Below are 14,725 nucleotides of genomic sequence, written 5' to 3' on the forward strand. Positions count from 1 at the left end.
TGATGCCTGCGAGACATGCATGCGCTATCGTCAAGAGACGGTGAACAATTCTGGCTTCAATAGGTGGGCAGAGCAGATTTGTTGTAGCCTCTAAGATGTGTTCTCTTCTTTTCAGTCCTTCTGCTGCTCTCGTTGCACTCTTCCAGATTACGTGTAGTCTTGCACAATCCCCTTTCTCAATACTGACCAAGAGGCTACTACAGTAACCAATTATCGTGCTAATGATAGCCCTTGCTACTGTCTCTATTTCAGCCATTAGTGCCATTTAATGTTATTGATACTGAAATATAAACACATTTATCGGTGTAAAAATGTTATTAAAAGGACGCTATGGTTAAATTGCATTAAAGAAACTATAATATTCAATTAAAAACCTTAATTAAAGGGGTGCTATGGTTGCAAGGACATTTTTTTTAAAAAAAAAGACATTCGCCAGTTATGGTAAGCTGCACAACAATCACTCGTGCCACCGCTGTACACTTTTCAGACTAACACCCAGAACATCAAAGATGACATCCCAAATGGGATGATGTATTCCCTTCTCCACCGGTCCCTCCTTTTCAGTAGTAGCTGACCTTTTCCCACACCTCTTCTCTCCCTCTTCTGGTGCAAAGTAATATTCACAAAAATAAATATTAAAAAAAGCTTCCGTGGGGAACCATAGTTGAAAGGTAAGAAATATAACCCAATATATCGCAATCCTCACTCCCAGAAGTACTTAGAATTACCCCAACCAGTAGACAGCATAAGGATGAGAGCACATGAGTATCTCAGGTAACATTTAAGACCTAGAATGCTACTAGTATGTTTAAAAACAAATGTTTACCTCTTTGCTGTCTTTGAAACCAGAGTGAGGACATCTGTAGCCAATGTGCAAACCTAACCTATGCAATTCTGCCCTACAGGCTGAAATCCGAAAGTTAAACATTGATTACAGCTATACCTATAATTTGAGGATTATGACAAAGTAATGCAATAAATGGAAAATCAATTCCAGAAAGACACATTTTTTGGCATTCCTATTCTTTCTTATTTAGGTTCAGTGCTGAAAGTGTTAGACTTGTGGCCCTTATATACAGGCTCAGTATCTAAACCCCCCATTCTCCTGTCATAGGACCTGTCCACCAGCCAACATACAACCAAGCAGAAAAGGGTCCAGGACAGCGCACAGCCTCCATCCAGCATCGTGTGGCGTGTAACGCTCACCTGGTTCCCTCGGAGGCGCAGGCCTTGATCTGGCCGGGATACCGTCTTCAGTGTTAGGCGCAGGGTTCGTTTTGCTTCCGGACTGGACCCCCTTCCCACCGAGAGTTTCAGCTGAAGAGTGAGATGTCTGCAAGGGTAAACCAAGGTATTAGTGATTGGAAGGTTGGGAAAGTTCCTAGCCCCTCTTGCCCTTTCTTTCCCCGTGGAACTGGGTTGATAATTGCGCTTACCTTAGATAGGTAAATGCCAGGCTCTCCATCCTGCGTCTTGTGCAGGGGCGCTGGGTCCAGTTGATTTACTGGATACGAGCTCTGCCTCTTGATAGCAGAGGGTTAGCTGAGAGCGGGGACGCCGTTACTGCACGAGCGTGCCTTGTAAGTATTAAAGTTCCTTTTGCATTGTTCTCTTCTCTTTCAAAAGTCTTAAGTCTTTAAAGTCTATGTCTTTCCCTTTTTAGATGCTGTGACGATGAAGATTATCCTTCTAATGGCACGTAAGCACTAGCGCTGGAGAATGCTCCGTAATGTCTCTTTTGTCTTTGCAGGTGCTGAGGTGCAGCGCGAACAGATTGAAAGCGGACGTAACACAGGTAAGCAGTCTTGTAACTAAGCGTTACTAACCAATGTATCTTGCCTTGCAGGTGCCGGAATGCAGCGCGAGCTGAGTTGGAACGGGCGTAACACAGGTAAGCAGAACTTTGTAGTTGGATATTACTGACCGAAGTTCTCTCTCTTTGCAGATGTCGGATGCCGGAAGAGAAAGGCAGAAAAAGCCGCCTTGGATGCTGCCGTTGGATTCGGTAAGTAGATTCACTGCCTTTACTTTAGCCTAACCTGTGCCTTTGTTTTGCAGGAGCTGCAGGAGACTGAAGAAGACGGAAGCTTGGATTCCAGCAGGTTATTTCGTATTCACAGGATCTGGAGCTGGAGGTTTCCTGGAGCTGACACGGTGAGCGTCCTGCTGCAGATGCAGAATAACGCGAAGCACGTGAAACCAATCGGGTGTGGTTTAAATAGCCTTCTGTAGTGCTTAGGCATCTCCTTCCACGGCCTCACCCAGGTAAGAAAAGAGTTCCAGATTTCTAGAAGAGTTCCTGTGTTCTGCTTCCAGGGAGTGGCTCCTGCTCCATCCAGACAGAAAAAGTAGTTCCAGGCAGAGAAGGATCAGGAGACCAGTTAGCTGGTAAGTAAGCAGCATGGTCTGCTACAGGTAGGTCCACCAAGCACTCCTATCTAATATGAGCCCGGCGCTTCCTGTGCCGGGACCAGTCACCATCATGAGCCTGGCGCCACTGGCGCCAGGACAAGGTCCAAAAGGTCCCAATAGGGACTGGCTGGTTCCTGGGATCAGAATTATGGGCCTGCTTCCAAGGTCGTGGGGCAAGTCCTGACCCCTTGGAAGCAGGGATCATGACAGCACCCCCCCTCAAGGCCCCTCCCAAGGTTGACTTCTCCGGAAGTCTTGGTTTGTTAGGAAATGTCCGATGACATTTTTTGATTAGTCGAGGTGCGTGTACATGTTCTGCAGGTTCCCAAGATCTTTCTTGGGGGCCGTAGCCTTTCCAGTCGATCAGGTAGTGTAGTTTTGATTTAGAGATCTTGGAATCCAGGATATTTTTGATTTCAAACTCAAGTTCTCCGTCCACTAGGATAGGTTCAGGAGATTTAGTCAATCGGGTTTCTGGTTGAACAGGTTTTAGTAGTGAAACATGGAAGACTGGGTGCATTTTCATGCGAGGGGGTAAATCCAACTTGACCGCTACTGGATTTATTATGGCAGTGATAGAGTAGGGTCCCAGGTATCTTGGGTTAAAGGTGCGTGGTCCCTTTAGGGGTAAATGTTTGGTAGATAACCAGACTTGATCTCCTATTTGGTATTGAGGGGCTTCCTTCCGATGCTGATCTGCTCCTTTCTTGTATTGTTCCTTGGCCCTTTGAAGGTGGATAGTAGCTTCCTTGAAGGCTTGGGTGATGGTTGAATGTAGGTGGTCAACTGCTGGTGTTCCAAGATCCTGAGCTGGATCCAGGTTAGAGGTTCGAGGATGGTTACCATACAAAAGAAAAAACGGGGTCTTTCCGGTTCCAGAGTGGACTGAGTTATTGTAAGCGTACTCGGCTATCCAAATGATGTCCTTCCAAGTTCCTCCTGTCTGTTGCAGCATGCAGCGTAGGTACTGTTCCAAAGTCTGATTGGTCCTTTCGGTCTGACCGTCGGTTTGTGGGTGGTGACTGGTGGAAAGTCTCACATCAATTTGAGCCATCCGACAGCAACTCCGCCAGAAGTGGGAAATGAATTGACTTCCTCTGTCTGAGATTAATACTGAAGGAAAGCCGTGCAACCGAACGATGTTTTCAAGAAATTCTCGAGCCAGGATTGCTGCTGATGGTAACCCCTTTAGTGGGATGAAATGTGCCATTTTAGAGAATAAGTCTACAATTACCAGGATTGTATTGTATCCTGAACAGGGAGGTAAATCGGTGATAAAGTCCATGGAAGGGGTATGCCAGGGACGAGGTGGGATGTCAATTGGTCGTAAGAGGCCTGCTGGTTTCTCCTTAGGACTCTTGTTTTGGGCGCACACTCCACAGGACATGACAAAGTTCCTAATGTCCTTTCTCCAAGATGGCCACCAGAAGTGACGCTTGACCTTTTCCGAGGTCTTGGCCATACCCGGGTGTCCTTCCATTAAGGAGTCGTGATAACAAGAGATGACTTGATTTTGTAAGCTGGTACAGGGTAGATAAAGTCGTTCCTTGAAGTACAATAAGTTGTTCTTTACTGTGAAGTCTTCCCCCCGAAGATGCCATTCTTGTATGGCTGTTGGAGTTACAAGTTGTTTAACCTGGGCTTCAATTTCTTCAATGGATTGCATGCCGATCAGACCCAGGATTCTTTGTTCAGGAATAATAGGTACGAGCTCAGGGTTAACCATATGTTCATCTACTCCAATTCGAGAGAGGGCATCCGCTTTACCATTCCTATTACCTGGTCGGTAGGTGATTATAAAATCAAATTCGGCAAAAAATAATGCCCAGCGAAGTTGTCTGGAGGATTGGGCTTTGGCTGATTTAAGATACTGTAGATTACGATGGTCAGTAATGACGGTGACAGTGTGTCGGGCTCCTAGGAGATAATGCCGCCAGGCCTTAAAGGCGGACTTAATAGCCAAAAGTTCCTTATCGGTAATGGTGTAGTTGATTTCTGGGGCCGATAATTTGCGAGACCAAAACGCCACGGGGTGTAACTGGTTGGTTTCTGGATCTCTTTGTGAAAGTACTGCTCCCATAGCGAGGCTGGAGGCATCGGTCTCGACGATGTAAGGTAGTTCCGGGCGGGGATGTTTTAAAATCGGGGCTGAGGTAAATTTAGTCTTTAGCTCCTGAAAGGCTTGTTCTGCCTCGATAGACCATTCAAAACGTTTGTTTTTTCTGAGGAGAGCTGTAATGGGTTGGACTACCCGAGAGAAGTCTGGAATAAACCTGCGATAGAAGTTGGCGAAGCCCAACATACTTTGAACCCCTTTTACAGATGTTGGTGAGGGCCACTTGATGATTGCGTCTACTTTTCCCGAGTCCATGTGCACTCCGTTAGGTGACAAAATAAATCCCAAAAATTCGACCTCAGTGACATGAAAGACGCACTTCTCTAATTTTGCAAAAAAGTTTGTGTTTGCGGAGCCTCTCCAGTACTGTAGTGACGTGTTTTTGGTGTTCTGCCTCAGAGGACGAATAAACCAGAATATCGTCAATATATACAACTACACATACATCAATGAGTTCACGGAGCACGTCATTCATAAAGAACTGGAATGCGGCCGGTGCGTTACACAACCCGAAGGGCATCACTTGATACTCGAACAGTCCATACTTGGTACGAAAGGCCGTCTTCCATTCATCGCCCTCCTTTATTCGTACCAAATGGTAGGCTCCTCTGAGGTCCAACTTAGTGTAGATACAGGCGTTTTTGACTTGGTTAAGTAGTTCTGGGATCAATGGCAATGGATACCTGTTCTTAATTGTAATCTGGTTCAGGGCACGGTAGTCTATACACGTTCTTAAGTCTCCCTCCTTTTTTGGCACGAAGAACAGAGCTGAGGAGGCCGGGGACTTCGAAGGACGGATGAATCCATTAGCCAGGTACTGGTCCAAATATTGCCTTAGGTGGAGATTTTCAGGTTCAGTGAGGGCATAAATCCGACTGCACGGAGGAGTGGATCCGGGAATCAGGTCTATCTGACAGTCGTATGATCTGTGGGGAGGCAGAGAATTAGCTTGGTCTTTCTGAAAGACATCTTGGAATTCCTGGTATTCAGGAGGCAGTTGTGGGCTCTCAGAAACAGTTGCAGCTAGTTTGGTGAAGGGCTGAGGGTAACAGGTAGAAGCGCATTCTGGAAACCGAATTGTCTTTGCTCGCCAATCAATTTGAGGGTTGTGTTTCTCCAACCAAGGAACTCCCAAGATTACTTGAAACTGCGGGGCCTTGATCACATCAAACACGATCTTCTCTTGATGCCCGTCTTGGCTTACTAACGTTACTTCCATGGTGGTGTGAGTTACGGGTCCGGAAGCTATTTCCGTCCCATCCACTGTGGTGATGACATCTTTCACCGTCTTTGGACAAAGAGATAGATTCATCCTGGCGGCCAGTTCACAGTCCAAGTAATTCACGATTGCGCCACTATCAATGTATGCTTTAATGGCATGCATACGATTAGGCTGCTCAGGACTCACGAGGACCATGGGCATGATGAAATGCGAGGTCAAAGAACTGGTTTTAACGCTCGGCAAGCGGACCTCTACACTTGCCGGGCGAGGTCGTTTCCCGGCTCAGAATTCTCGGTACCTTTATCAGACGCCCCTACTGTCTTCTTCTTGGGCTTCACTGGACAATCTCGAAGAAAGTGCCCTGAGTTTCTGCAATAGAGGCATAATTGCAGTTGTCTCCTCCTTTCCCTCTCCTTTTGGGTTAAAGGTCCTTTAACAACCCCTATTTGCATGGGTTCCACAGAATCAGTTCCTTTCGTGGAACTTTGTGGCCTTGGGAAAAGTCGGGTTTCAAATCTGGATCGATCGGCTTTCCGATTCTGTAGTCGATGATCCAATTGCACTACCAGATCAATATATTCGGAACAGTCTTGTGGAGGATTCACCACTTGAGCCAGAACGTCTTTTAATTCCCCACGCAGACCTCTGTAAAACAGTGTGATCCTCTTATCCTCCGGCCATCCGGTTTCCACCACTAGTCTGTTAAATTATGCAATATAAGTCAGAAGATCTTGATTGCCCTGTCGTAGTGAAAGAAGTTCATTGTCCAAGGCCTGTCCCTGATAGTGGCATGCGAACAGTTTCTCCATACTGGCTTGGAAGTCCTGGAAGTTATAGAGAATGGGGTCATCTTGAGACACTAAAGGAACAGACCAATCTGCGGCACTGCCACTGAGATAAGAGAGCACGAAGGCCACTTTAGCCTGGTCTGTTGGAAAAGCGGCAGGTCTGCACAAAAAGTGCAAGCGACATTGATTGATGAACACAGCAAACCTTTTCGGATCACCTGAAAAGCGTTCGGGCGGAGCCAAAGGTATATTTCCTGGTAGATTGATTTGTACCGGATTTGAGGAAGCTATAGGAGCGTGGCCCCCACTTGGGGTGGGTAGAGGAGTTTGTCCAGCTTGGGCTTGCAGCAATTGCCTAGCTAAATCATCTGTTCGCTCCTTGGAGACCACTAACTCCCTCCGTAGGGCATTTGTTTCCTGACGTGCGGCGTGTACTTCCGCCCTCAACTCCCCGAGTAAATGGGCCAACTGGTCAGTGTCAGAGGTTTCCATTGCGCCTTGGCGGGAATTATGTGGTAAGGCTTCGCGTTCTGTAACGCTCACCTGGTTCCCTCGGAGGCGCAGGCCTTGATCTGGCCGGGATACCGTCTTCAGTGTTAGGCGCAGGGTTCGTTTTGCTTCCGGACTGGACCCCCTTCCCACGGAGAGTTTCAGCTGAAGAGTGAGATGTCTGCAAGGGTAAACCGAGGTATTAGTGATTGGAAGGTTGGGAAAGTTCCTAGCCCCTCTTGCCCTTTCTTTCCCTGTGGAACTGGGTTGATAATTGCGCTTACCTTAGATAGGTAAATGCCGGGCTCTCCATCCTGCGTCTTGTGCAGGGGCGCTGGGTCCAGTTGATTTACTGGATACGAGCTCTGCCTCTTGATAGCAGAGGGTTAGCTGAGAGCGGGGACGCCGTTACTGCACGAGCGTGCCTTGTAAGTATTAAAGTTCCTTTTGCATTGTTTTCTTCTCTTTCAAAAGTCTTAAGTCTTTAAAGTCTATGTCTTTCCCTTTTTAGATGCTGTGACGATGAAGATTATCCTTCTAATGGCACGTAAGCACTAGCGCTGGAGAATGCTCCGTAATGTCTCTTTTGTCTTTGCAGGTGCTGAGGTGCAGCGCGAACAGATTGAAAGCGGACGTAACACAGGTAAGCAGTCTTGTAACTAAGCGTTACTAACCGATGTATCTTGCCTTGCAGGTGCCGGAATGCAGCGCGAGCTGAGTTGGAACGGGCGTAACACAGGTAAGCAGAACTTTGTAGTTGGATATTACTGACCGAAGTTCTCTCTCTTTGCAGATGTCGGATGCCGGAAGAGAAAGGCAGAAAAAGCCGCCTTGGATGCTGCCGTTGAATTCGGTAAGTAGATTCACTGCCTTTACTTTAGCCTAACCTGTGCCTTTGTTTTGCAGGAGCTGCAGGAGACTGAAGAAGACGGAAGCTTGGATTCCAGCAGGTTATTTCGTATTCACAGGATCTGGAGCTGGAGGTTTCCTTGAGCTGACACGGTGAGCGTCCTGCTGCAGATGCAGAATAACGCGAAGCACGTGAAACCAATCGGGTGTTGTTTAAATAGCCTTCTGTAGTGCTTAGGCGTCTCCTTCCACGGCCTCACCCAGGTAAGAAAAGAGTTCCAGATTTCTAGAAGAGTTCCTGTGTTCTGCTTCCAGGGAGTGGCTCCTGCTCCATCCAGACAGAAAAAGTAGTTCCAGGCAGAGAAGGATCAGGAGACCAGTTAGCTGGTAAGTAAGCAGCATGGTCTGCTACAGGTAGGTCCACCAAGCACTCCTATCTAATATGAGCCCGGCGCTTCCTGTGCCGGGACCAGTCACCATCATGAGCCTGGCGCCACTGGCGCCAGGACAAGGTCCAAAAGGTCCCAATAGGGACTGGCTGGTTCCTGGGATCAGAATTATGGGCCTGCTTCCAAGGTCGTGGGGCAAGTCCTGACCCCTTGGAAGCAGGGATCATGACATGGCGTCCCCGTGGATATCAGATGAGCGTAACAGCGAAGGCCAGTCTAGACACATAAATACACTTATCATGCATGGTTTATCATACAATGTAAGTAAAATAATTCCACACTAAGAAATCAATAGGTTGGCTGCACCACAATGCCTGTGTAGCCATGGGATTACACTCATCATGCTTGCTTTATCATAGATGCCCAGTGAAAAATGGCATGCCACAAAAAGAAATTACTAGACTGGCTGCACCAAAGTACAAGGCTATTCACGTAATAACACTTATCATCATGCATTATTGCTTGCTTTATATCCGGTACAAAATCTCAAGACACTGTAAGAAACGGCTATACTAGCTGCAAAAACATGCCAGTCTAGCCAAGTAATAACACTTATTATGCTTTCCTTATCATAGATGCCCAGAATAAAATGCCATGCCACAGTCAGCAATGGCTAGAATGGATTCAGCAAAATGATAGTCAAGCCATGAAATTAAATACAGTTTCAAAGCGCCCACCGGGCAACAGGGAGGGGACATGCGGATGTGAGTACAATTGAACTACATAAAAAAATATTAAATACAGTGGGGGGGCAAACCTACTATGCATTGTGAGTGTTCAGAACATGCAAGTGTAGCAGGGAGGGGAAATGGGATAAGTGCTGTGGTGCTCATGGATGACCAACCGGTGAAGTGCAATGTAAGGTAAGTGCGAGCCGCCAGGGTGGAGGGTGAACCAAGGCAAGTGTTGAGGATAGACAGAAGCTGAGGTGATTCGGTATTGAGGTCAGTGCCCGAGTATGCATAGGGGCCCTGAACACCAAACACGCAACTGTGAGATTAGCAGAGGAGAGTGGGGGAAAAAGGGTGTAAAGAGTAAAATCTTGAGGAGCTTCCGGAATTTAAGAAAGTCCTGCTTAAGACAAAGAGGGGGAGGCTGTTCCAAAGAAGAGAATCAGGTGAGGAAAGAGATTGACCTCATGCCCACTCTTTAGCAAAATACTTTACACAGAAAGAGTTGGTGCCAGAGGAGTGCAGAGGTCTACAAGGGGAGAAATATTTAGTAAGAGAGAGTTGCAGATAGTGTGTCACCGTCCCCAGCCTTGTGGATGATACAAAGGGATTTTAATTTAATCCGTGAAGCAACCGGGAGCCAGCAAAGACTTTTTAGGGTAGGAGCGATGCGGTCCCTGGGCTTGAGGCCAAGGTCTTGCTGTCCTATTCTGGATTAGCTGAAGAGGTCGCAGAGTGAAGAAGGAAGATTCAGGAGGAGGCTCTTGCAATAGTCAAGCCTAGAGAGAACCAGAGCTCGGGTAACATTGAAATTCTGGGGGTAGGGCAGAAAAGGTAGAATTCCTTTGTGAAGGACGAGCTGAAAGTGGGACTTCTTGGCAATGTCCTGAGTATGAAGGAGGAAGGAGACCGAGGAATGAAAGATAACTCCAAGGTTTCATGCTTCAGAAGAGGGGGTAGAGGGAGAGCTCATGGATGAAGGCCAGAGTGAAGGGAAGACGTCAGGAGTAGGGGTCCCAATGGGAAGGATATCCATTATGCTGGCATTGAGGCAGGGATCATTGGAAGTGCACCAGGCCTGGATGGCAGAAAGGCAGGCAGGGATGATGGAAGGTGCAAGAAGGAAGCAGGAAGTTTGAAGAAGAATTGCGTTTCATCTTCATAACATTAGAAGCTGGGGGAGAATTAGGAGTGCCAGCTGAGTAAGGTAGATGTTAAAGAGCTAGGGTGAGAGGATAGAACCATGGGGGCACCACACGTGGAGAAGGAAGTAGGAGAGGAGACAGTGCCAAGGATGACTTCAGAGTAGCGGTCAGTAAGGAAGGAGGTCAGCCAGTCCAGTACCCGCTCTGAGATACCAAGGGAGCCTTTGTATAAGGATGGAGTGGTTGACCATGTCAAATGGTGAGGGGAGATCAAGAAGGATGAGGACAGCTGGGAGTTAGAATCCAGGGATGTGAGCAGTCCTTCACAGGTGTTCAGAAGAGCAGTTTCTGTGCCTCTGGATGCTCAGAATCCAAATTGATGGCCGTGGAGACTGCCAACAAGTTTGGTGTGAGAGTTGAATTGGGACAGGGCCAACTTCTCCAGCAGTTTCCCCAGGAAGGGGGTGATGGAGATAGGGTGGTAGTTGGCTGGACAGGTAGGGCCTGTTGATGTGTTTTTAAGGAGGGGGTGCACAAGGAAGTGCTTGAGGAAGGAGGGGAAAGAACCAGTAGCAAATTAGTGGTTACAGAGATCAGCAAGTGCAAGGGAAAGAGAGCCAATGTTGTCCTTGATGGTTCTGGAACAGCAAGGGCAAACATGTTTGGAAGAGACCTTCATGGAGTGGACGACTCAGGTGACTTCATCAGGTGAGACAAGGGTGAAGGAGGAGAAGGAGGAAGGGGGAGTGGGAGTGACCAAGGGAAGCAAGGGGGCAAGGGATGGGTTGGGAAAGTGTGTAATAAGGCTTTTCAGGATGTCCTGAGTTTTGGTGGTGAATTGAGTGGCGAGTGCGTTGCAGAGCGCCTGAGAGGGAGCATGGGAGGAGGATACTGTGGAAGGGTTGGCTAGTTCCCTGCAGATTCTGAAAAGTGCAGCCATGTTGTTGAGTGCACCAGCTATCCGTGCCTGAAAGTGGGCCCTTTTCTTGGCACAAATAGAGAGTCTGTATTGCCTTTGGAGCAGGAGGCAGGCCAGTTTATCAGAGGGTGCACCTGAGGTTTGGCACTTCTGTTCCATAGCTCTGGAGGTGAGGTCACAGGGCCATAGGGACCCAGGTGGGAAGAAAGAATGGAGTGGTCTGACCAAGAGAGGCATCCAGCATGTGTCCAGCAGAGTGGGTTGGACGAGAAGCGAGAATGGAGAGGGATAGAGAGGTGCAGAGGTCAATGAAAAGAGAGGATGCTAAGCCAGGAGAGTCCAGTTGGATGTTTAAGTCACCCAGGAGGAGCAGATTGGAGGAGGTAGAAAATAAGGAGGAACAGAAATCAGCCCATTCAGAGAGGAACAGGAAGGTAGCGCCAGGAGGCTGGTAAATGATAGCAATGGTCAGGGTGGCAGAGGGAAGGCGTTTGCATTGAAATGTACATTTACAGGTTTCATAAACCATGTTTTCTTCCCACGAATTACACAATGAGGTGCATTTCTTCGAGTTATTTGAATTTCATATTTTGAAAAAGTGTTATTATTATTATTATTATTATTATTATTATTATTATTATTGTATTTATTGAGCGGTGACGTAGCTTTCGAGAAACAATAGAGTGCTTTACAGAGGTGTACAGCAATACAGATACACAACGGAGCACTTTACAGTAAAACAGTACTGATGCATAACAGAGCGCTTTTCAAAGGTATCAATAGAACAGATATCCAGTGCAGGGTAAGATACAGAGGGGCACAGAGGTGGGGTAAAGCTGTACAGGGTGGCGAAGAAGAGAGGGCGGATGGCATCTAGGGAGATAGAAGGTGCGGAAGCGATGCAATGGCCTAGATGTTGAAGAAGAGAGACTCCTTGAAGAATAGGGTCTTGAGTTCTTTTCTGAATTGTAGGAGTGTGGGGAGTCTGAAGCTGATCTGCAGCAGTGGATTTCTAAGTGTGCATGTGTAGTTTCTCTGATAGTTAGCTGGGTGACTTCAGGGTGACTGCCTTACAGATGATGCAGCAAGACTTGAAGGTGATTCGTACATGCATTGGGAGCCAGTGAAGGTCGATGAAGACCCGGGTATGAGGTCTGTGGCCATGCATAGGCCACTTCTCAGGGGCACAAGGGAGGATGACAGGAGGCCTTTGAATAGGGCATTGCCCCCATCCAGGTGGAATAGGACCAGTTTATGACCGGTATATGTAAAGCTGTCCGGAAGGAGGAAGAGCTTGACTTTCCACAACAGGGAGAGCTGATACCAAGCTGTCTGAGATTTCTTAGCTATGTGTGTCTTTGAAGGAGATGTGTTTGCTGATGTGGAACCCAAGGAACTTACCGCATGAGGTGAACTTGTGTGAGGCTCTCTGGGTTTATGGTTGATAGCCAGGTCTGTATTTCTGGGTGTTGTTGGTGAGGAGTTGGAATTTGGTCTTGGAGGGGCTGAGCTTCAAGTATGCCCTGGACAGCCAAGACTGGATTAGTGAGAGGCAGGTTTTGAGCCTGTGGATGTCCTTGATGGAGTCGATCTTGAGGTATGGCTGTGTGTCGTCGGCATATCGGTGAATGTGGATATTGTGTATGTGTCTTTGAGGACTCCCAGGGACTCCATGTATTGAAGATCACTGGGAAGAGGATAGAACCCTGTGGGAGTCCACAGGTGACGGGTATTATGCAGTACAATTTGTTTAGAAAGAATGGAGTACATTTTACAAATCTTGGAAATAAGCACTTTCATTTGAATGTTCATAATACAGTGAATATTTTTTGTGAAAGACATTCCATTGTGAACATCAGTATGTAATAAAAAAACTGTGAGCCTACACATTTGTTGACAACACGTTCTTACAACAACAGAAAGGTTATTTTAAGAGTCAACATGAAAACAGTTGAAAAAGGAGTTGTGTTGATAGAGCTTCAAGTCCCAGTTTTTTATTGTTTAGTCCACTGACATTTACGTGTGTCTGCTGACAGCATGGATGGGGTATACATACTAGGTTACAGTACTTCTTACATTGTATTTCTTACAGACCAAAGAGATAAGAATCCAGTCGCGCTTTCACTGGTTGCAATTGTATTTGTTGGATAATAGGTATAAATAATGACAGTATTCACACTATAGTTTCTTCAAGTGTTTTCATTATTTTGATGCCTTTTAATTATGGTATGTATACAATCGTGTCTTTAGCAGTTCTTTGCAACCTTTCCTATATTGAGTTCATTAGGTTATTAGATCCGATGTAGGAGGAACAATTGAATTGGTGATCATTCAGTTGCTGTCTTCCTTATTCATAAAGTTTGTGGATCCTTGGTTCAATCTTGACGTTCATGGATACAAGTTCATTAGGTGAATGGATCTGATGTAGGGAGGACAATTGAATTGATAATCATTCAGTTGCTGTCTTCCTTATTCATTACATTTGCGGATCCTTGGTTCAAGTTTTAATAGGCTTTAATGTCATTCAATTGTTGCCTTTAGATCCTTGGGTCAGTGCATGATTTACTGCATGATTGAATTTAATGTCATTCAATTGTTGCATTTAGATCCTTATTTCTTTGCATGACTGAATTAATTGTCATTCAGTTTTGCCTCCAGTTTGTTTACTCGTGGGTTCTTGAAGTTTGTGGATCCTTAGTTGAGTAAATAATTGGATAGGATATCGATCAATTGCAGATTTCTTTATTGGTAGGTGATGATGACTGTGTTCTTACATGTTGTTTTTGATGATGGTGATTTGTTGATGGGAACAAAGGTTGCCCCTATTTCTTTTGTGATTTGTTCCTCGACATATGTTTCCCCACCTTATGATATGGCGGGTCATCAGGGAGTGCCTAATTTTTGTTTGATGATATAATGATGTCCTTCAGGATGAAAAAGAGATGAAGAATGAAACGGGAATGCATGTGTCCCAAACGTGTGCTGCATGGGTTTAAGGCTATTTTTGTTTGAAAAGAGAGAAATCTGTTGGGATGCTTACTACTAAGTTTTCAAGTTGTGGGTCGATAAAGGATATTGTTGCAAATATTTTGTTATTGGTTTTCCATTTATTGCATTACTTTGTCATAATCCTCAAATTATAGGTATAGCTGTAATCAATTTTTAACTTTCGGATTTCAGCCTTTAGGGCAGAATTGCATAGGTTAAGTTTGCACATTGGCTACAAATGTCCTCACTCTGGTCTCAAAGACAGCAAAAGAGGTAAACATTTGTTTTTAAACATACTAGTAGCATTCTAGGTCTTAAATGTTACCTGAGATACTCATGTGCTCTCATCCTTATGCTGTCTACTGGTTGGGGTAATTCTAAGTACTTCTGGGAGTGAGGATTGCGATATATTGGGTTATATTTCTTACATTTCAACTATGGTTCCCCACGGAAGCTTTTTTTAAATATTTATTTGTGTGAATATTACTTTGCACCAGAAGAGGGAGAGAAGAGGTGTGGGAAAAGGTCAGCTACTACTGAAAAGGAGGGACCGGTGGAGAAGGGAATACATCATCCCATTTGGGATGTCATCTTTGATGTTCTGGGTGTTAGTCTGAAAAGTGTACAGCGGTGGCACGAGTGATTGTTGTGCAGCTTACCATAACTGGCGAATGTCT

This window comes from Ambystoma mexicanum, chromosome 7q (assembly GCF_040938575.1).
Source record: "Ambystoma mexicanum isolate Mex_15411 chromosome 7q, UKY_AmexF1_1, whole genome shotgun sequence".
In the NCBI taxonomy this organism is placed as follows: domain Eukaryota; kingdom Metazoa; phylum Chordata; class Amphibia; order Caudata; family Ambystomatidae; genus Ambystoma; species Ambystoma mexicanum.